Here is a 22,137-nt window from a genome sequence, read left to right on the forward strand (position 1 = left end):
TCTGGGAATGGGGGAGGCAGTCAGTCCTGGGAGAAGGGACATGAGCACTGCTCTAATGGATGAGATCATCTACTTCACTTGTTTCCTCTCCACAATGGAGGCCGAACCAGAATTCTTAAGAGAAAACTCAGTGGTGGATGGCACAAAAGACTACCAGGGCTTGTATTCTACCCATTTTTTGATATGATTTTTGGAAAACTCTCATGGTGTGCCCAGAAAGCTATTGTTCACTCAGTAAGAACACTATTTGAAATCCCTCTTGTGTGTTCATATTAAGTGCTTTTAACTGCAGTTTCTGTTCATCCTGCAGATAGTGCATAGCAGAGACATTTACTTCCAATGCCATGATCAGACTCTGCATTAGAGGCCAGGGCAGATTCAGCAAAATGAAAACTCATACTGACTTATACTAGGTTAATGCTTGGCTCAGGACTTCTCTATAGAGAAAAGCTGAAGTTAACACAAACACTAGAAACAGACATATATTTATTTCCTTTGATACCTAGTTTGTTTAGCTGAACATTTATTTTGTTTAGGCTGAATTCCTTCTGACACACTATGGAAACTTTATTAAGGACCAACAATAGCAGAGTGTCTACTTGAGAGAAGAAACAGAAACACACCTAACAAAGGTGATCCACAGCTTTGAAGACCTTTGTTGCTATTCTAAAGTACTTCTCTGTTTAGAAAGCTTCAGCTATGGCAGAGGAAATAGGCAGCTGAGGCTCACCTATTTCCTCAGTGAAAATGCTCTTTACCCTGCACATTGTGAACAATGTTGGCCTCTCATCCTGTGGCAGAAGCATCAATGTATTCTTTCAAGGAATGTATTCTTTCAAGTGACACAAGAAATAATATTTCCATGGGAAGTTTCCTAATCATTGACAAAATATTTCTCTGATTTTCATCAAACTACCTGCCTGCTAAAGTACCACTGGTCTAAGAGGTATTCCAGCTGAAGAGCTCTTTAAACTTTTCCAGCAGCCCATCAGTTAGTTTTTTTGGCCTGGTTCTTCCTACATTTGCAAACAATCCTTGTTTTTGTTAAAGACTGTTATCAGAACCCATCAAAAATGACTGCATATATTTGCCCTTGGCTGGGTAACATTACAGCTCAATTCTATTACAGGAATTCACTGTAAAAGCTGACTGCTCTTTGTTAAGTAAATACAATAAGCAGAATAAAAGATTGCCCGAAGAAAACCTTTTTTCCGTCCAGAAACCTTTCAGCCCAGACTAATATATAATTAGAGCACAAATTAGCCTCCTTCAATTGCAATTTCATTATGGCACTGCAGTGATGTCAGGACCAAAAGAATGAAGCTATTTATGAAAGCTATAGCTATGTGATTTTTCTAAGTGAATTCTTTGACACTTTTTTGCTAAGGCATTGCTCACTGAGAAATGTGGTGTCTCTGTACGGCGTCTCACTGTGTGTGAGACTTTGGGTTGTGATCCTGATAAAGGCTGGTATTCACTCCTGACTTCCTCAGCTGGTTCCTTTGATTGAAGTGAAAAGAGCGTAGGCTTTTGGGACCGAATCCAAAGGCTGCATTTGGTAAGGGAAATGCTTCAGATGATAGACACAGGATCAGGGCAGCCCTTGGCTGTAGTACCAGCAGTGACTGTTGTGTCTGGGTACTGAGATCCTAAAGTGTGTGTACTGCACCTGTGCCTGACTGCTGACAGCTGTCACACCTTCAGGATTAACCCTCAGGACACTGATGTCACAAACAAACCTAAATCTTCTTTGCTGAGAAAATATTCTCACTTCTCATAGTGAGAATTAACCATTAACCAAGCACTATGGAAGTGCTTTCTTGCTGCAGTGGCTAGTGCTTACTCCTGCCACCAATCAAAATGCAAATCCATTTAGTTTTACACTATACTATTGCTAGGTAAAGTGATATTTTATTATTTAATTTTGTGTAATTGATAGGTGAAATCTACAATGTGGATTTAAAATTCATCAATTTAATTTTTATTTTGTCTTAAGGGACCCTTCAACCATCTTAAGCTTTTGTTGGTAATGTTTTCCACTTGTTCCCAGAGTCCTTGCTGGTGACTTTACTTTGGCAGGGAAACAGGATGGGAAATTTGCTGCATGCTTAGAGTAGCAATGGATGGGATTGTGTCAACCAAACACAGACAGGTCCTAATAACAGGATATACTTATATCAATACCAGTGATAAATATTATAATTCAATGTGTCAATCCATTGGCTTAAGCAAGGGAACATTTAGTGTATGTCTAAATGGGAGGAGGAGGAGGAGGGCAGGGTTTTGAGTAAGCTCTGTAAAAAGATAAAAACTGTAGAATACACACTGACTGCACAGATGAATTATTGACCTAGAGAAGGAGGAAAAGATAAATGAAGAATAATTATTGAAGGTGTTTACAGGGAAATAGTCAGGTTAGGTTTAAAATTATTGGTATTGTGCACTTCCATCTTTTGCACATTATTGCCTGCTGCTGTACAGGCACTTCAGCTTTATTACCAATGGTGAAATTCAGTGTTAATTGTCAAGATTAAGAGACTTGTGTATTCATACTTTATGGTCCCTGTGTAGGTCAATGCCCATCATAATTAGCTTTGTTTCCAGCAGTTTGATGAAAACTTATGAATAAAAGACAAGACTGGATTTGAAAAAATCATACAGAGAAATACCCTGAAAGCCTCCTTCTCTCATTCTCTTTTCCTCCCATGACTTTGCTTGTTTTTTTTTCTTTATTTTTTGCCCAAAAAGAAGCAATAACAGGTAGCCCAAAACTAGAGCAGCTATTTTTAATTTATAATTGTAAATGATCTCTATATTTGTCTGAGGTAGATATTTTTCAAGGTTAGGAGAGAGGTTTAAGCAGAAAAAAAAAAGACATTTCAAAACCTCTTTTCTACAGAAATGCAGACTATATAACCCTACATTTATGAGAAGTAATACATGAAGGTATTATTGCTGGCATTAGAATTGTACCCAAAGTCTCTGATGCCGTGAAGAAGATGTTTCATAAGGGCCTACATGGACACAAGGAAAGTTTTATTTACAATGGAAATTGAGAGACAAAGAGCAGGTATAGTGGAATTTGTCTCTAGCTGCCCTGGAACACTATTGCAAGATGATAGCATCATATTTTGTAGTGCATTCACTATAAAAACAGTCTTCCAAGTGGAAATCTGCTCCAGTACTATAAGCACAAAAATCATAATTTCTTCTGAAGAGAAGCCTATTACAGGAAGGAAAGCTCAGTCTTCTGTTTTGGAATGGAAAAGGATTTCAGTTCCCCCTTCCAAGGATCTATTTTCCAGCAACAGTAAATAGTTAACACAGAATAATAAACCGTGTTTTTACAGTACCCATGAAATAGTTAAAACTAAAGAAAACATGGGACAAGATATGTGTTACATGAAATACAGAAGATGCTTTAGTACAAATGATTCAGCAAAGCCTGGCACATAAGGCAGGCAAGTTTCCATTAAAACCTGCTTTTTTTGTGAAGTTGCTCTTGCCCTGGGGATGCAGTCAGAAGGCTGGTCACAGGTCCTGTAAATACACTTTTATTGTGAAGACAAGAATGCACATATACAGCTATAAACACCTTTGTGCCCTTCATACCTATCAGTATTTGAAGGGCACCAGACAATACTGCTTGATCATCAACTCTAGGGAAGTTCTTTCACTCTCAATCACCAGAATAAAAGCAACAGGAACAGCAGGAGCTCAACACTTTTAAAAATCAGCCCTTATACATGTTGGACAAATTGTTTAGCTTTGAGAAGAGCAGACTGAGTGGGGTCATAACAGCAGCCTGCAAGCACATAAAGAGCTGCTGCATGGAAGAACAGAGTAAGCTGTGTTCCATGTGCATTAACACAACCAGAAGTAATGGACTTAAATTACACCAAGGAAAATTCACTTTAGGCATTAAAAACCCCTTTCTAACAGTAGGGATGGTGCAGTGCTGGAATAGCTTGTCTGGTGGGGAGGTGCTGAAGGGCTGACACCTGGAATCTGCAGGGGGTTGCACTTCCTTTATAGAAAGGGCCCATCCTCTATACTCTCCCATCTCTACAGACTCCAGCAGAAAAACTTGCCCTGACCATGAGATTCTGCAGCAGGGTCTAGCTCAGACTTGGAAAAGTGACCAGGATTTGCTGGTATTTGCAGAAGTTTGTGGCTTGATCTTTTGCTTGGCAGCTAATGAGCACTATTAATAATTGTTTTTCAAAAATGCAACTTTCAAACACAAGAAGGATTAGACAGATGGATACCAGTGGTTTGCCAAATCAGAGTTAACAATGTTTTACTGAATTAGTTTCATTCTCATATTCAAATTAATTACCATAAACTACTTTACTTGTCAGAGGTCCCTTCAATAGTATTCTTATAAAAACACAATGCAGACATTATAAACCAGTCCTAAGCAATTCATTTGGCTTGTGTAGAGTACTAAATTACTCAGGAAGGGACAAATATGATGCAATAGTGTAAACTCAGCTGCAAAATATCTTGGAGAAAACATTATTTTTCACTTCTCTAAAGTATTTGCAGCTACTTGAATAGTTACATTTTTACAGTTGTGTTTAGCCCTTAAGGAGGGAGGATACAGGGAAAAGAGCCTGCACATCAGGAGATGATCCTTTATCTTTCTTCCTATATCTTAGTCAGTTCAGGCTTGGGCTGACACTAACTGACAGGATGAAGAGATTCTTAATGCAAAAGAAAAATATGGCAGATTTGTGGAGAAAATAACAATGTCTTTAAACCACGGCACTTATTGGGGGAGGCTCACAGCCTTCTAAATTATGGCTTGTACGGCCACCATGCTGCATTATTTAATTTAAGCAGCTGGTTTGTAGGTAGGGATTTACTTGCATGGTGTCAGAATCAGCCCTTACAGCTGAGTTTGACAACCAGGTGTTGAAACAAAAGTTTCTGAGTGTGCAGGGCTCAGCAGCATTGCCCAAGTGCTTTTGGCTTCCCAGGCAAGCAGGCAGGCTCTGTGTGATGCTTTTATATCCACACTGACAAAGCTGTCCCCATGAAGTGCCACCACAGTTCTACTGGGGCTGGGAGGGTCTCTGTCCATCCCCTCCAGCCACGTTCCAGTTGGAAATGTGGCTGCCCTGAACCCCTTCAGAGGGCTGATGTTTGCATAGACAGAGCAGCAGCTTTGGCTGCTGCAGGAGCTCCAGTTTTGTGCCTTGCATGGGATAAGCTCAAGCATTGCATATATTTGCAAGGGGCTGTTGGCACACACCCACTCCTGCTTGGTTTGGGTTTTCCTCTCTCAGCCCTACTCTGTGTGCTCCTAAATCAGAGCTCTGCTGACACCATGGACCCTTGAGAGCCATCAGTGAATGCAACTGGAACAGCACACCTGGCTGAGCACTACAAGGGGGAAAAAAGAGCCTTTGAACTGGAGAACATGAAAGGGTTAAAATATGTGTGCCTGTTCCTGTCTGTAGCTGTGATGCTTGGCACACCTGAGAGCACGGCCTTTGAGATGGACAGTTACTAAAGATCTGATTTTTATAATTGGTTTTTAATCCTGAGCATTTCCTGTGATATCCCACCCTGGCCCACATGGGAACTGTTAACTAAAGCTTTTCTTAGAGGTAGCAAAGAAATATGCAGAGAGAAAAACCTTCTGGTTGAATATGACTTTTGACTGGAACAATTTTCTTAAAAACAAGGACAAAAGAGACTATTCAGATTAAGGAATTTAGGTTTTTAAAAGAAAAAAAACCCCCTCATCATTACTTTATTTGTTCTCTGCTTCAGCAAGGACCTGAAACCAAGATGTAAAATATCAGAGCACATTGCTTTTAGTCTGATAACTAAAAGGAAGACAAAACCAGGGACCATTTTGGTAGTCAGCATTTTAGGAGAAGGTTTTCAGCTGCTCAAAGCAGGTTGTGCCTCGAGTTAGAAGTCAGAGGTGTGAACCTGGAGCCATGAAATGTTCCTCTGAAACAGGGCAGCAAGCTGTTCAGTACCATGCAGTGCCCAAGCACCTGCTTCTCTGCCTTGCCTGGAAATGTAACATGGCCTGCCAAGTGCAGGGGTCTTCTGCAACCAGATCTACTTGCTGAATGTATAATTTTTTTAAGTAGTTCTTGGAGCAGAGAATATCTTTTTTCTCTAGTCTTGTTCAGTGCTTAGCAAAATGGGTTCTGTGTCCAAGACAAGAGCTCTGAAATGCAATTATATTAAGTAGCAAGAACAGTTTATGGTATTATGATACTGCAGAGAACATTGAATGTGAAGCTTCAGTTAGCTCAGGGGCCTGGCAGCTGGACTAATCCTCTGTGCATCCCTTCCCAGCTGTCAGCTGACCCAGAACTGCTGCCTTGGAAAGCTTTTGGGGAAGTTGTGTGAAATATTTCACCAGGGCCAGTCCAGCACCTAACAGCAATGACAGGTCCATGCCCTGGGCTCTGGCCCCTCTGCATCCCACCAGTGCCTCCACACAGGGCTGCACTCATTTACTCTGAGGCCAAAGTCACTTCTGCCTTTTCTGCCTTATCACTTAGGAAGCAGAAAGGACCAGCAAAAGCCCCGTGCATGGGATTTGTATGGATTCATTCCATATGGTACACAGGGATGTGTTTAATTGATCACATCATGCATTAGGACATAATTTCTTTCTACAGTGGCATGTCCTGCAGCTCTCCTGCATGTCTGGAATAGAGACAGTGGGGTTTAGCTGCAGATTTATCACAAATTCAAATGGGCACTTGCACAGCCAAATTTCAGGGGCTGTGCTTTGGTGCTCTGTACCAGCCCACTCCAAGCTCCTTCACCATGGAAAACTCTATGGAATGAAACATGTTGTGGTGTGAAATATTAGTTTCTTATTACTTCCAGTAAAGAGCAAAGTAAGTAAAAACACAAGGTGGTAGATGGATTTTTAATAAGAAAGGCAATGTGTCTGTGTTTCGTTGTCTGTTAGATTCCTTGGAAATCAATTTGAAATCTAGTTCAGCCTAGTAAAATTAGATCTAAAACTATTTAATTTGGTTGCTAGAGTGTTTCTCTCTCCCAACACCTTGCTTGAGGACACACAGAGATAAAAACTCTTGAGTTATTATCAGTTTATGTGAATCTGTCTGCCTGTGGAGTGTACTATATTATGTATCTCTAAGTGATCTGGCTGTGGCTTGGAAATTGCAGTTTAAAATCCACTTCTTAGCAAGCTCCTTATGCTATTTGAACATTCATTTTGGAAATATTTTTATTTTGCTCTCTCTAGGCTATGGCATGCTTTTATTTCCTCTTCTTTTTTATCCTTATTTTTTTTGGGATGTCATCACTTTAGAAAACAGGAGAAACACAGAGAAAATAATAGCATGAACCAATGTGTGCTGAATAGAGATGCAAGAAGACCACAAAAATAGCCAGTGGATTTATTAAGCATACAATAAATCAGTGTGATTAACTATGACTATTTGATTGTATGCCAAACAAGATTATCAAAAAGTCTTCAGTCATATGGGCAACTAGTTCGGCCAGTACCAGGGGGAGTGGGTTTGTTTCTCATTAGCCTGTGTCTATATTTAAATCTGCACTACTTAAGGAGACTTTGCTCAGCTGGAACAGAAAATGGTATGAAAGTCCTTGATTTGGGTTAAGAGAGGTCTGCCTATCAATAATTTAAACCTGTCAACTAAATTATGATTATGTGAAACATGAGTGGTCTAACCCAAAGTAAGAGTAGCACAGTTAGTAAAGGTATTTAAAAGGATGCCTGGAGCCAGTGGAGCTGAGGGCTGGGGAGAAAAACAGCTGCCTTTGCAGGCAGGAGTACAGACTAAGGCTCAGTGCTGCCCATGCAGTGGGACAAGGAGGAAACAAAGCTTTGAACTGCACAATCTGATTTTGAAGGGTTTTGCCATCTTCTGAAAATAGTAGTCCTCTCAGGTAGACAAATTCTAAGGTGGGTCTGAGCTGCTAACACCAAGTCTCAGTTTTCCAAACTCTGTCTCCAAGTTCAGCCATTATCTGCTCTAAGAAAGGCTGAACAACCCCAGGAGGGACTGATCTCATTGGCACATACACATACAAATAAATGCCAATGGGATAAATGCAATAAAAACCTCCCAGTAAGTACCTATTGATTTTACCTGGAACATGGATTTAGGCCAAAAGACTAACAAGTAGATGTCCAAAGCTAGGAGACATGATTTCTAGACTACCTTCCTGGGAAATCCTGACCTGTGTTATCACTGCCTGTGGCTGCATTACAAGGTGCAGAAAAGGATGTTCTGCTTCCCTGAGCATTGCAGCCCCTGCAAGAAGGCTCTTGTATTGACAGAATTTCTTGATATTTTCAGTCCTTGATCTAGGCATACGTTTGGGTAATGAAATGAATGATACGTTACTGAAAGGGGGATCAAAACTCCTTTATGTTCACAGAGCTCCCACTTAAGGCACTCAAAGATCTGCAAACACCATGAGTTACTACATGGAGAAACTGTAAAGATATTTGTGTAGGTGCAATATGGATCAACAGCTAAGTATATATTTTATACCCTGTAAAATGACAGCTCCACCGTGAAGTGAGTCACCCAACATGGGCATAGCAATGTGCTTCACCTCAACACAACACAGCTCTTTCAGTTTTTTTAAGGTTTCACTTGCAGTTAAGGTTTCATCTGATGTCAAGCCCACAAATGCAGTTCCAGAGTTGTCCATCTCCTTTTCAAAACTGGCTATGGGACTGATGTGGAACAGCCCCAGCTGAGTGCAGACACTGCCTGTGAGCACTCCTCTGTGAGCTGTAACCCCCTCCCTCCCAAAACGAATATCTGCTAAACATTGGGAAGTGAATGGCCTGCATCAGAAAGCTCCAGCTGGCAATTAGTGCTGAAAGGCTTTTTAAAATCTCTTCTCTGTTCATCTGCTGTAAGCAGCCAAGTATGACCTCTCCCTTTTGTACTTCCATAATAATAATAATAATGCATATTTAACCTGATTCCTGCCCAGATTTATCCTTGGTAACATGAGGCAGTCTCATGCTAACTAATCTGTCTGTGGGCAGAAAGTTAAAGGCATTACCATTACAGTTTAGGGTGATATAAGAGGGCTGAGACTTGCAGGGCTTTCTTTGGAAAGATGCTACTGAGAGAAGTCAGGTCTGCTAATCGAGCCAGTTATTTAAGTATTTAGGCATTTAAATTCTCATTTGACCCCTTGGGAGCTGAGACAGCTAGAAGGAGTTAGGGGCTGTCCTGGGGCTGTCCCGGGTGTTGCTGGTATTACAGTGCCTTTGAATGAAAAGCAGCTCCTTCAGTTTCACCTGTTAAGGCACGACCCTTCAATATTTATTAAACCTTCCATCACTGCTTGTAGAGAGTCTTAACATCTCAGATTCATCACTGATACTTTGTAAGTATTTTCTTTTTATTTTTTCAGTCTTTATTTAATCCTAGGACAAATGGCTTCAAATCTTTTTCTCAATTAAGAGCGGTGACAAAGGAAAAGTTTGCTAGAGCTTTACAAAGAAGGCCAAGTTTTCAGAGTGATGCAAAGGGAACTTGACACTTGACTCCCATCAACAATAATAATGGGGGTTGTGCATCTAACTCTTTCTGCATTGTGCTGACATTGTACCCTTGAATGTTAGTACAGTTCAATAATTCTCCAAAGATGAGGCAGCTTATTTTCTCTGCCATTGCTGCTTTGCTGGCATTTTTATGGCATTCCCAGAAGTACTACCTGTCAGAGTTAGTACTTCCAAGGCTGGCATTGCTTTGGGGTGATTGAGGATTGATGTAATTAAAGAGAAGGCAGTCTACTGCTTGCCCGTGGGTATTTTATATTAAGCATTTCACTGCACAGCTACGATTGATGATTTAAATGATGACAAAGTTGGGCTGCTCTGTATGGGCAACAGTGATTCAAACCATGAATTCAGGGATGTGCAGCCTCTATTTTATGTTCAAAATTCTGAGAGTGCTGCAGAAACAGAGCTTTCTAGGAAAACTGCAACTTTCTCAAGAACCATTTAGCAAAGGATGGTGTTCCTGCCCATGGCAGGGAGCTTGGAACAAGGTGACCTTAAGGGACCCTTCCCAACCCAACCCATTATATGAATAACACCACTGAAAACTTGCAGAAACTTGCCACAGGAAGGAATAGTCCCAGTCACATCTAGGGATGAGTAAGACCATTATTTGGGAACAATTTGGAAAAGAATAGGGAAAAAAAATATAATATTACATCATTAAATAAATCCCCTGGTGCAGTTATTGTGGTCTTAAGTGGGATTATCGGATTCAATCTACACATGCTTTTGTGCATATCAACATCTGGAGCAGCCACTGTAGGCTTTTTTTAATAGTCAGTGAATAGTCAATATAGCCTATAGCATTAAAAAACATTGATTTTCTCCTAAGGTAAGTATGTGTTAGCTCTGCTCTGTAACCTGAACATATTAAAAAACACACAAAATATCAGACATATTATTATCTCAGTGTTTGCCCCTTAACAAAATGATGAAGTGTTAAAATCCTACAGGAAGGCTGCTCTTTAACACTGCAGACAGAGTTTGCTAAGGAGAGTCTGGGAACATAAACCAGCTCTTTGTGCAGAAAGAAGAGGAATCTCTTTCTTCTCTTCCCTGCTATAATGTCCATAAACTCCAATTACATTTATAACTTTGCATTAAATTAAATATGTTATTTTACACAAGCACTTAAAAAGTCCACTAAATATCCAATAACAGTTTTCTTTATTCCCTTGTTAGCAGCTGCCATGGCAGCAGGGCCTGCACAAGAATGAAAGTGATTTAGTGCATTGATTTGCAGTTGGCACGGCCCTCTGTTCTCAAACAGAACTGATTAGCTTAGCAGGAAAGTGCCATTTACTTTTATCGTGTTTCTTTCCTTCTCATCTCCCTTCAGTGGCTGCCAAGAGGAACAGAAGAGCTGTAACCTCCTGAGCAGGTTGCTTGCTTTCCTCAGCTCCAAATTCTGCAATTCTGAGGACTAATTTGCCTGGATAGTGCTGTGGCATCAATGCAGATGCCAGGGTTACTGCTTTGGTGTACTGGAAACTGGTCCCACTGAGGTCTTTCAGGCTCTTCCTACACAAAATTAACCCTGACTAGGAGAATCCCCTGAGTGTCCAAAAGTGCCATCTAAACCAGGATTTTAGATGTTTTTTTCCCATTTACTGGTAAAGCAAATAGGACAGCAGGGCAAGATATCTAGCTGGGAGGGTTTCTCTTGAGTATCTCGCTTTTGCTTCATAAACTGACCGTAGAGCTTGCCTTCTAACACATAACATTTGAAGGACTGTGTACACACTTCTGCACCTCTGATCTTCCATGTATTGAAGCTGCTGGGGAAACTCTTGATTCGCCAGTTAAAAGTAGAGATTTTCTGCAGTGCAGAATGACCAATAGCTGCAATAAAACAGTGGGAGTCATTGAATTAGCAATTATTTTCCCTTGAAGACCAATTCATGACAAAAAGTTCAGTTTGCTTTGGCTAAGACTCCACCATTTCAGGGGTCAGATCCTCAGCTGGAGTGAGTTTCTGTGGCTTTATTGAACTCCATGAACATACACAGAGTCATGCCTGCTGAGGTCAGTGGAATAACACTGTTTCAAACCAGTTAAGGTTCTGATCCCATAAACTTGTCCTGACTGTTCAGTCTCATTAGTCCTTTTCAGGTCTCTCTCAAACTTGTCAAAAATTCAACCATGCCTAATCTTCTTAGGGATGTTACATATTTCCAAGTCTGTTTCTACTAAGAAATAATAAGGAAAAAAACCAAAAGGAAAGGGTGGGAGGCTGAAAACCTGGTTCAGAGTTATTTCTGGAAACAAAGATTAAAAGATGAAGAGGGGAGAGAGAATCTCCTTCCTACTTTCTAGCTGAAATTCACTCAATAATATTAATCCTTTTGGACTCTTTACAGTTAGTGGAGATGAAGAAGCTAATCTCTGTCTCTTCTACAGTGGAGGCTCCATTAGTTCTACTAAATAGCTGGTGCAGCACCAGAGAAAGGAGTACATACCCATTTACCTCCCTTCTCCTTTGATCTCAGCAAGAGATTATAAAACAGCTCCCATATTCTGTTCTTTCATTTTAAAATGCAAAGCAATCTGTAACTTTCTTCCTTCTGGCACAGGAAATCCTGGTGAGGAGAAGGGCCCTTTGCTAGAAAATGTATAGCTCACACTTTTCAAATGTATCTAACTCCATTAGTCATGTGAATTCAGTCTCTTTTATTCCTTCCTATGAACCATCTTTCCTCCTTCCACAACAACAAAGAAAATCCTCTTTTCTGATAAAGCAGGAGTTATTTGAACTTCACTGATTCAAAAGACTGCAGTATCTGCCATGGCTAATGAACTCCAGGCAAACCAGGGGTGTGCTGACAGGGCAACATGACCACAGTCCTCTCCTAAACCACCAGAAAATAAAAGCTGCCTCCTTGCAGGGCTGAAAGTACTGCAGATGTGGGTGTACTCCCTGTCAGCAAAACCTTACTCTCTTGGTGCTCTATACCATTTGTTTTGCCACTAGTGGCAAACTTTAATAATCATCAGTTGAATTTTAGGATAAAATGACTCATGCCTTAAACCCTATTGATTGCAAAGGGATGTGTGCCTGGCTCAGATACAGAATAAACATTTGGTCAGATAAAACCAACATCATATGTCTGGTCATCCACAGCTCTCTCACAGTTACAGCTGTGAAATGTTCTCCTTGGCTGTATTCTGGGTTTTCTTCCTGTGAAAACTCAGACACAAGGTGATAGAAGAAGGGAAAATAATGGCACCAGGGTGTAGAAAAAATATGGTGTCAGAAGGTGGCTGAGGGTCATACCTATAGCTGGATGGCATACAAATATGGTGGCACACAGTTGTGGCCTCCAAAGTGGATCCTGTAACCCTGTATCAAAGCCTAAAAGAATTACTTAGGTTTGGAGAGAATCTAGCATCAGATGCCTCAGAAAGAGAAACACAGGTGACAGCCTTCTTAGTGTGGCTTTCATGAAAGCATTCAGCAATAAATACTGAAGATTAGAGTGTATCCAAAATCTATTCCCCTTCAGGGCTTGGGGAGCTTGCTTGTGGTTACTGGGAGGGACCCCTTCAGTTTGGGAATTTTTCCTGAGGACTGATGCCCAAGCCCTGTCTTTCAAATTGGTACATTGGGAAATGGGAACAAGAATCAGAGTCTTTTGAAATGGGGTAGCTGTGGGTGACAGTGAGGGTAGACCCTTGTACCCAGGTGACTTAGTCACTGCATTTATCTAGAGCAGGACTTTGGACTGATGCCATGGAAGGGCTGTGGGCAGGTTTTCCATACAGGAAGAAACAATAACAGATATTTTCCAGTAATTCTGCTCTTCCCTACCGCCACTGGAAGGCACCAATCTACCCAAAATACCAGTCCTTGCACCAAACACACTTAAGGACCCTGCTCAACGAGGCCTTGCTTGGCTTCCAAGCCTTTTGATTAAAATCTGCCAGGTTCTGATCCACAGCAGAGACTCTGGGAACTGCCACTATGTGGCTTCCCCCGTGAGCACCTTGCAGCAGAGCTGGAGGCACAGGAGCACAGACACATCCATGGGCACTGGATCCCTATCCTGAGCACAGCCCTTGGCTTATGGTGGCAGGGAATGGCCCCAAGGAGCTGGCACATTCTGCTGGAAGCAAGTGCCAGAACAGGGGAGGGCTCAGGCTGCCATGGGGCTCATCTGAGAAGCCCTGATGGGCCAGACTGTGCCCTCATGGCCTGCAGGTGGTTGGTTCTTTGTTGTGCTGCTGTATGGAAATGCTAGGCCAGTGTAGCAAAACAATATTTCTAACCTCACTCTTCACTACTGGAAATAGGCTGTGTTCTGATTTGTTCAGTTTTCTAGTGTTCTTCAAATGGAACAAGTTCAAGTTGTTCAAATGTGGAATCCGGGACAGTGGGATATATTAGGGGGTCGCACCTGTAGTGCCATGGCTAAAGAACAAGATATTAAAACCATATATATTAACTTTTCCAAGGCATTTGATTGTCCAAGACTATTCAGAATGTCCAGGAGCATTTGTGCTAAGAAAATTGAAGCACTTTGGCCTTAGCTGAGCTTCAGCAGAGAGATTTGCTTCATATTTGTTAACAGGAGTTACGGCGATAGAGAGAGGGAGAAAGAAAAGGTGACAAATTTGTCTCCAGAAGAAGCCATACAGTAAATCTCCAGGGAAGAGTTTTATGGGAAAAGGTCGATTTCCACTATTCTGCTTCCAGACCTTATAGATGGTTATCAGGACAAAGGTAATTATCTAACACTGGTGATTTAAATACAAACAACACAATCATTCATTTCCTTGGCTCTGAGTGACAAAACTTCAGAGTGCGATGTGACCTCTGCCACTTCCACAAATGACTTACTAGCAAGAAATGAACTTCTTCAATTCAAAAAGAAATGGAGAAAAACAAATCCATATCTTCCCTCCCTAAAGGGACAACAAGATCATAAAGTCATGCTCCATATGGCCCTGACACTGTCAGGTGGTTTAGGCAGTAGATTGAGGTCTGTGTCATTGATATGTGTAGACCTCAAGATCTGTCTAGCTTATGTCTACTGCTGAGAGAGTGATTTGTATCTAATTTGTTCAGTAGCTTTTCCATTTGTATCAGACTTTGATTTTTCCAAATATACTTGTCAGTAGAATTTACTCAAGTGCACTTTGCAAACATATTTTAGCCTATGCAAACTATTTATTTTGACTGTTCACTACTCATGCTGTGTAACCAGCCACCTAAGGCAAACTGCAGCTTTCCACTGGTTTTGCAGATGACTGATCCCTGAAGTGCCCTGAACTCCTTTTGCAAATCTCCGCTGTAATCTGTCTCCAGTCACTCAATAAGGTTACCAAAAGCTATTTTTCAGTCACATAACAAGAGCCACTGTCTCTTGTCTCAACAGATATGCTTAGTGTCCTGACAGAAATGAAAGCGGTGGTGGAAGTGATTAGCACACACACAAAATGAGTTGGCAAAGGAACATTTTCATGATTCTTTTTTCTTTTCTAATCCAGACATATTTAAAATGTAAAATTTACTTCCAAATCTCTTTGTAAGTTGATAAAAACTGCAAATGCTTGCTTGCAAAATTCTTAATTGAAAATAAGTTCAATAAAACTTCTAACATGGATGCATCTTTGCTTGGCATAGCACTTACCAGGCTGCTGCTGAAGAGACCTGGAGTTCTGGACTGCACAACTACACCCACAGTTTGAATCCATTGGGTAAGTTATAGCAATATCCCATTTTTTACTCTGCAAAATGAGATGTGATTGTTGTTCCTGATGAACAGCAGTGGACATACTTTCCTAGAGAATGAAACCAGAGAGCCTCACAAGACTAAATCACAATCTCTTGACCACCCCAGAGCCTTTCATCTGGTCAGCTTGATACTTAGCTCAGTAATGGCTGAGGTTAGATGAGATGAACCCCACTCTGACTGTTTTGATTTGAAACAACTCCCAGTGCCAGGCTGATAAAAGCCTCGTGCATTAGTACAGAGGTGACACTGCCTTTTTTGCAGACACCCCCATGGAACAAGCATGTTGTTTTTATGGTTAGTTAGCAGGGATTTAAGGAATGAACAGCAGAGGAAATCTGACTGCTAATGACACATCTGTGGGCAAAGGTGCCACAGCCTTCAGAGTGCAGCAAAACAGAGTTCCCAAACGTGTGTCACTTGTGACAGCCTCATCAGCTCACTGACGTCCCAGGCACCTCCTTGGGCCATGTTTATTTCTGACAATCTGGTTAAAAACATATGTCATGGATCAGAGAATTTTGCATTTTTTAATGGCCAGGCTGGGGTCACATGCAAAGGCTTCCACCCTCTTGCAAATGTCAAAATCTGACTCAGACTGGACATAACCCAAAACACCTTGTCATGACTCCTTCTGGGAGCACCATTACATGTGGCAATACTAAAATGAAAATAAAGATATCTGACCTAAAATAAGTAGCATGTATTTTTGTAAGAGGAAGGTCATTCATTGCCGTTATTTTGAGTACTCTTCTGACAGAGGCTTTTCTGTATCATTCTAATTTCAATGCTTCTATCTATAGCTCTTTGTGTAGATTTGTCCTTTCAATGTGCACTGTTGTCAATGGAAAGGTACTGTAAATCAGTTTCAAGGTGTGACTCAGAAAAAGCTGGCAAAAAGACACTGAAATGTTCAAAGCCATGTTGTGCATATCCGCAGTTTGAAGGGATACACATGCAATCCTCTACAGTTTGGCAAATCTCATCCATAAACTGCCTCCCACCTTCAAAACAGAGTCAATGTCATCCAAAAAGGTTCTAGCACATAACAACAATGATTCCCAGCTCTTGAGAAGAAGCCTTGTATCTCTGCCATGTCTGCTGTCTATGAGAGAATGTACACATACACCAAGTTTGCACACATACAGACATACATTTACAGGAACCTTTGTGATTTTCCAAACACAGGCACCGACTTTGTCAGTCAGAGCCTCCAAGCACCTAAACACATACAGGAGCCACCTACACCTCAGAGTTCCTGGCATCCATCTAAGGCACACATGACTGAAACAAGGTTCCCTATGTCCAAGAGAAAATCTTCATATAAAGCTTAGAAGACTCACAGGTTTTTAAAGCCATTGTGGTGAAACTTGTAGAAAAGAAATCAAGGACAGAGATTTGGAGGGAGGTAGATCTAGATGAATAGTGCCTTTATAAGGAATAGCACAGAATACATTTTTAGAAAGAAATCCCATTATGACTTAAGATGCACAATTACCCCAGATATTGCCTATAAGCCCATAGAAGAATAGGATTTCCTGGCTCACAAGGATGATTTTCTTTTTGCAGGTCTGCTCTACACTATTATTGAAAGAGCAAAAAATATCATAGCTTCTCCCAAAACAATTTAGAGCCCGGAAAAAGAAGGCTTCCTTCCATTCTTCCCTATTTCTTGCTGCTGCCCTGTTCTGACAGGCTGCTCCGGAGGACGATGGGGATTTACTGTTTGCTCTGTGGCACACAAAAAAGCATTAAAATAAAAAATCCTCATGTAAATAATTGCATCAATTTTGCAATCAACCAGAAAACAAACAAACAAAATCCGGTGAGGCCAGCACTGAATGTGCTAATCTTGCCAATGCTCTGTATAATTAAAACAATTTCACCTTGAAATCTGGCATCCATTATAATATGGAGCACCTCCAGGCTTTAGCATTTATTTGTTTTTATGGACCTAGCTAGAACAGAGGTTTGTACATGAAATAAATTCTAGTCTTTTTGCTTCTGATCCATTTAGCCATTATTTTATGCCATCTATTTGTTACGTATTAGCTGTCTCTTGTTTCTGTTGCTTCACCTGTATGACTTAGGAAACACCTCAGTGCATCTCACCTGGCAGCAAAATTCATCACAAAAGCACTGATATCAACATACTGACAAAACCCACGTAAATCCCAAATTTGTGTTTGCATTCAGTGAACACAGCACTGAAGAGATTTGCTGCTGTTGTCCTCTAGGCAGTGAGAGAACAAAATTTTTAAAATAGTTCTTAATCTCAACACTAGCATTTCAGATTTCCCACCTCATACAGGAGCTCAGTTTACAGGAGGTGTCTGACAATATACTGAAAAATTGTTGATATTTTTCTGGAAATCAATTTACATAAATTAGAAGGGAAGCACCCAAACTGACATGCAAACTCCTCATCTTTGCCCTTAACTTTAACATGAGAAATGGATCTCAACCTCAAGCTTTAGGAAAATGCAGACCTTATTTTAAACTTTAGACCTTACACCTGCATACTTCAGTCTTCTTCGTCCAAATCTAGTCTGGTTCTAGTACCAGTCTTATTCCTCACTTAAATTTAAATCTTGCCACCTGGGCCTAGATTTAATTTAAATACTGAAGGTTTACTCAGGTGCCTTCCTTCTTCTAGCATCAAGCAGTTTCAGCTAAAGAGATTTGTACTTGAAATGCACCCGTTCAGCATTGGTGCTGTTAAATTAGAGGTGATATATATGTGTTTGTGGGCACAGTGACCTTTATTAGCTCCTCATTATGTTTGAAAATAGTTCTTGTTATCTGACTGAATGAATTATGCTGAGCATTGTTATGGCTCAGATAACCTATGGAAACTAGTTATTTTTCAGGGTATGTTAAATGTTAAAACTAACAAGCAGTTAGTTAAGCATTACACTGGAGACTATCATCGTGTCTTACAACTTGGAACATGCACTTTTAAGACTGTTCAGATTAAAGATAAATCAAAGCACTTCAGCTTCAGGGATAGAACTGGAGGTGTACATCCCTCCAGACAGAACTGGAGTGTAAAATCCAACACAAATTGCTTTTAAAATTTAATAATTCACAAAATCTATGGTTAAGCACAGCCTGGCTGGGATAGATAAGTAAAATAAATACCGCAAAGTCAATTTTTAATAATCTGTGCCATGAAATTTAAGCACAAGAGAAAACATTTCACAATCAAGTCTGAAGCTTTTTGTAAATGATCAAATGAGAATTTTATTCCCCTTCACCTACCAATGCAAAATGCATCCAGTTTATCCTTTAGTCCTCACAGCACACTCCTAGATTCCTTTGTTTGAATGCCTTTTAATTCTAAGAGGGCCTTTATTGTAACCCCTTTTTACAGCTAGAGTTATTTACAACCACCTCAGAAAAAGATGGATTCTGGAGCCTCTTCTTTGCTGGTGAATTGGTGCCTCAAATGTAGGAAATAATGTAATTAGTTCCTCTGCTAGTCTGGTAACAAGTGGTCTGGTATATTTATCTAATTAATGAGACAACACATTTACAACTGAAGGGATTTTGTTATAAGAGGTTTATAATACTCTGATTCTGATTTAGGCTGATCTTCAGTCTCTTAATGCCAAGTAAAAACTGGCCTTCAAGCAACATTTTTGTATGATGAAGAATAAAATCCCAGATGGATTATGACAAGTCTGTGTTGTCCTAAAAGAAAAATCAAAATGAAAAGCTGGGAAAATTAAATGGTGAGGATAATATATATACACAGACTCGTTTGGTGGAGAGAGAAAATGTGAAGATTTGTACGTATTTTATGCATCTGGAATCAGTATGCTAACATGCTGTTTATGCTAAGAGGTGTACCATCTGCAAGGAATAAAAAAAGGGAGAGATTATACTATATTATGGGGAAATCATATTTTGACTTTATTATTATGGCTGCGGCTATTTTATGAAAAGGAGGTGGATTAATAATTGTCTAACCAACCAAAAAGGAAGGAGAAAGCAAAATGGATTTTTCAGAGAATATTTCTCATGCAATAATAAGGGGCTTGTGCAACAGAGCAGAAGGAGGAAGGGAGGGCAGTGATGAGAGAGGGAGACTGAGCCTGATGGGAGCAAAGAGGTGAGAGCTTGGGTGTCTGTAGAGCTGAGCATGGCTGCAGAGAGGAGGTGAGCACACATCAGCAGCCTCAGGAAACACAGCCAGAGGGAGAAGAGGTCCTCTGGTGCCCTGGACTCGGGCAAAGAGGATGACAAAGAGCCACACATCTTGGCTGCGTGTCCCCTGAGCACAGCTGCCTCCTGAGGTGCCCGGGCATGGGCAGAGGAGAGGCAGGACAAGGGTTTGCTGCAATGCAACCCTCGGCGCTGAGGGGGGATCCCAAAGCCAGGCCCTCATTTAGGATGGGATGGGGGTCAGGGTGGCTGCATTCTCTCACATCTCCATGTAAGGCCCGGGGACCAGGGCTGGCCATGACATAGGATGATGACACTGGCAGTCAAAAGTAGGCCTATGAGTAGTAAGCTGTTAGGAAATTATCTTCTGGTAGGAAACTGTAGGGAAAACACACAGCCTTTCAATCTAAGGTAAAGGAGCTAAAAGCTGGTAAAGCTCAGCCCTACAGTGTGGATCTGGACCAGACGTCCCGTTCCTTTTATTTACGCTCTCTCATTATAGATATTTGGCACATGCTGTTGCACTTCTTCCCCCGCTGCCCTGCTCTTACTCTGGGCCAGAGGCTTTTTGCTCTGAATGGAAGGACAACCCTCACAAAGGGCCTTTTTCCTGAGAGATATTGGTTTCATTTACAGTGAGCTAGAAATGCATGTGCTGCCATGCCCTGGGCCCTTCAATCACCCGCCAAGAGCACTCACTTTTCATTGTTTCCATTTTAACGCTGCTCTTGCAGCTGCAATTGCAGCCACTTTGAATTAAATCTGGGTTAACAGTCTGAGGACAGATAAGCCCCAAGAGAGGAAATGATGTAAATCCAAATGGCAATTCTTTAACCTATTGCTTATTATGACAGGCTGGAAGCCCTGCGTGCAATCAGAAGCAAAGTGCATTTTTGCAGTCTTTTCTCATTTGCATAAACCTTTCTCTTGGAATTTGCATAATTTTTCAATTAATCATCAGGACAATACTCTAACTCCTGAACATCCCTCTCCCAGGCATTTAAGGTATTCTTGCTCATATAAAAGCTTCAGACAACGATGATGAGGCCAAGACCTGGCGTTTTCTATTTATTTCACACGTAAAACCCCGTCCAAATGTTTACTGTACCTTACACTCCACAACAAGTGCATCACTGATTACTGAAAAAAGCACAGATGGGACGTAGACAGTTTTTCATTCCTTGTTCCATATGATAGAACTCAACACATCTGGTATGCTATGAAAAGCATCTTTGCACTAATTTGTTTGTCAGTATCTATTGAAAGGACTATCTGTCATCCTGTCGCATTTTGGTTGCCCTGAGATGGCTGAAGACAAGACTAGTCACAAATTGCGACTACTGGCCACTGGGGAATAACTGGTAGAAACCACCAGCTGTTCCAAAGATTGTCAGTGGTGGATTTGTTATTTTGATTATTTTTTAAAATTTTTTTATGAGTGGAAATTTCAGTGCAATCTCTCCTCAGACATTTTGTGTTTGCAAGAAGAAACAAAATCACTTGAGCAACAGACAGTTTGTTTGTCCTGGCTGTCCGTGTGCACATTTCCAATCTGTTTCTGCAGCTGCCTGAATTTTCTTTGACTGGACAGGAGTGATGCAGGGGGCAGAAAAAGTGCATGCTGCTGGTGTGCATGGGGTGATCTTAACAACCACCTTTGGATGCTACATCTTTTATGTCAGGAACTTGACCATAAATAGATTGGTTTGTCAGGGAAAAGTAAAGTTCCTAAAAGAACCTTGCTGTTTATACGGGTTAATCAATAAAGGCTGAGAATGTTTTTTCCCATAGTTCTTCATGCTGATCATCTTCTTGAAAGACAGCCCTGTGATTTATGATTGTTATGTTTATTTTGCCTCGTCTCTTTGCCAATGAATCAAAATGTTGGATGTCATTTCTCTTCCAGCCTTATTGTTGTACATTCTCATTGTAAATGCTTTATTGCATTAAATTCTGATTGTGTGGCTAATTTAAACCATTTTTCATCAGTCAAGAGCTGTTCTGCCTTGAGAGTGCAGATCTGATTGAAGGTGTGAATTTCAGATTCTATTAATGGTTGAGTGATACACATAAAGAACTTCCAGAAATATAAGAAAGCCTATGAAACAAAGTGGTAAGATTCCCATGGCCATTCAATGGGCATATAACTTCCAGAAATACTGGTTTGAACTGCTTGTAGCTAATTAAGTATTCATGCATTCTTATAATTAATCTGAATGATCTGCAATATAGCAGCATAACTTACACTTAATGCCAGCCATTTCAAAATAATGAAAATATTTTTCTACTTAATGACATATAATCCTTTGAAACTGCTGATCTGAGTAACAAGCCATACCTTGTTTCTCCAGTGCTATGAAAGGAACAACCAGCACCTTACCTATATGGGAATAATAATAATATCATGTGTGTTTCCCAGCTCTTCACAATGCTCTGAGTGCCTAAGTTGAGCTCCTAAGCTTTGGACACGAGTTCTGCCTAAAATTAATACTGTGTTGTGATCTAGAGTACTCTGTAATTGTCCTTACTCTTTCTCTCTGCTAATTACTGAATTACATATGAAAGATTTAAACCAAAATCAGGAGGGTATTGAGTGACAGCTAACAAAACTAAAGATGCCTCATAATCCTGACTGTGCCTATTTGCAAGAAGGTCCCCCCACTGTGGCTGAAC

General features: G+C 40.7%; 1 protein-coding gene across 2 annotated transcripts in view; it reads right to left on the reverse strand.

Moving 5' to 3' along the window:
- ADARB2 (adenosine deaminase RNA specific B2 (inactive)) overlaps nucleotides 1-22,137 on the reverse strand; it is a 306,015-nt gene that overhangs the window by 109,536 nt on the left and 174,342 nt on the right. The window lies entirely within an intron of this gene.

Source organism: Zonotrichia albicollis, chromosome 1, assembly GCF_047830755.1.
Source record: "Zonotrichia albicollis isolate bZonAlb1 chromosome 1, bZonAlb1.hap1, whole genome shotgun sequence".
In the NCBI taxonomy this organism is placed as follows: domain Eukaryota; kingdom Metazoa; phylum Chordata; class Aves; order Passeriformes; family Passerellidae; genus Zonotrichia; species Zonotrichia albicollis.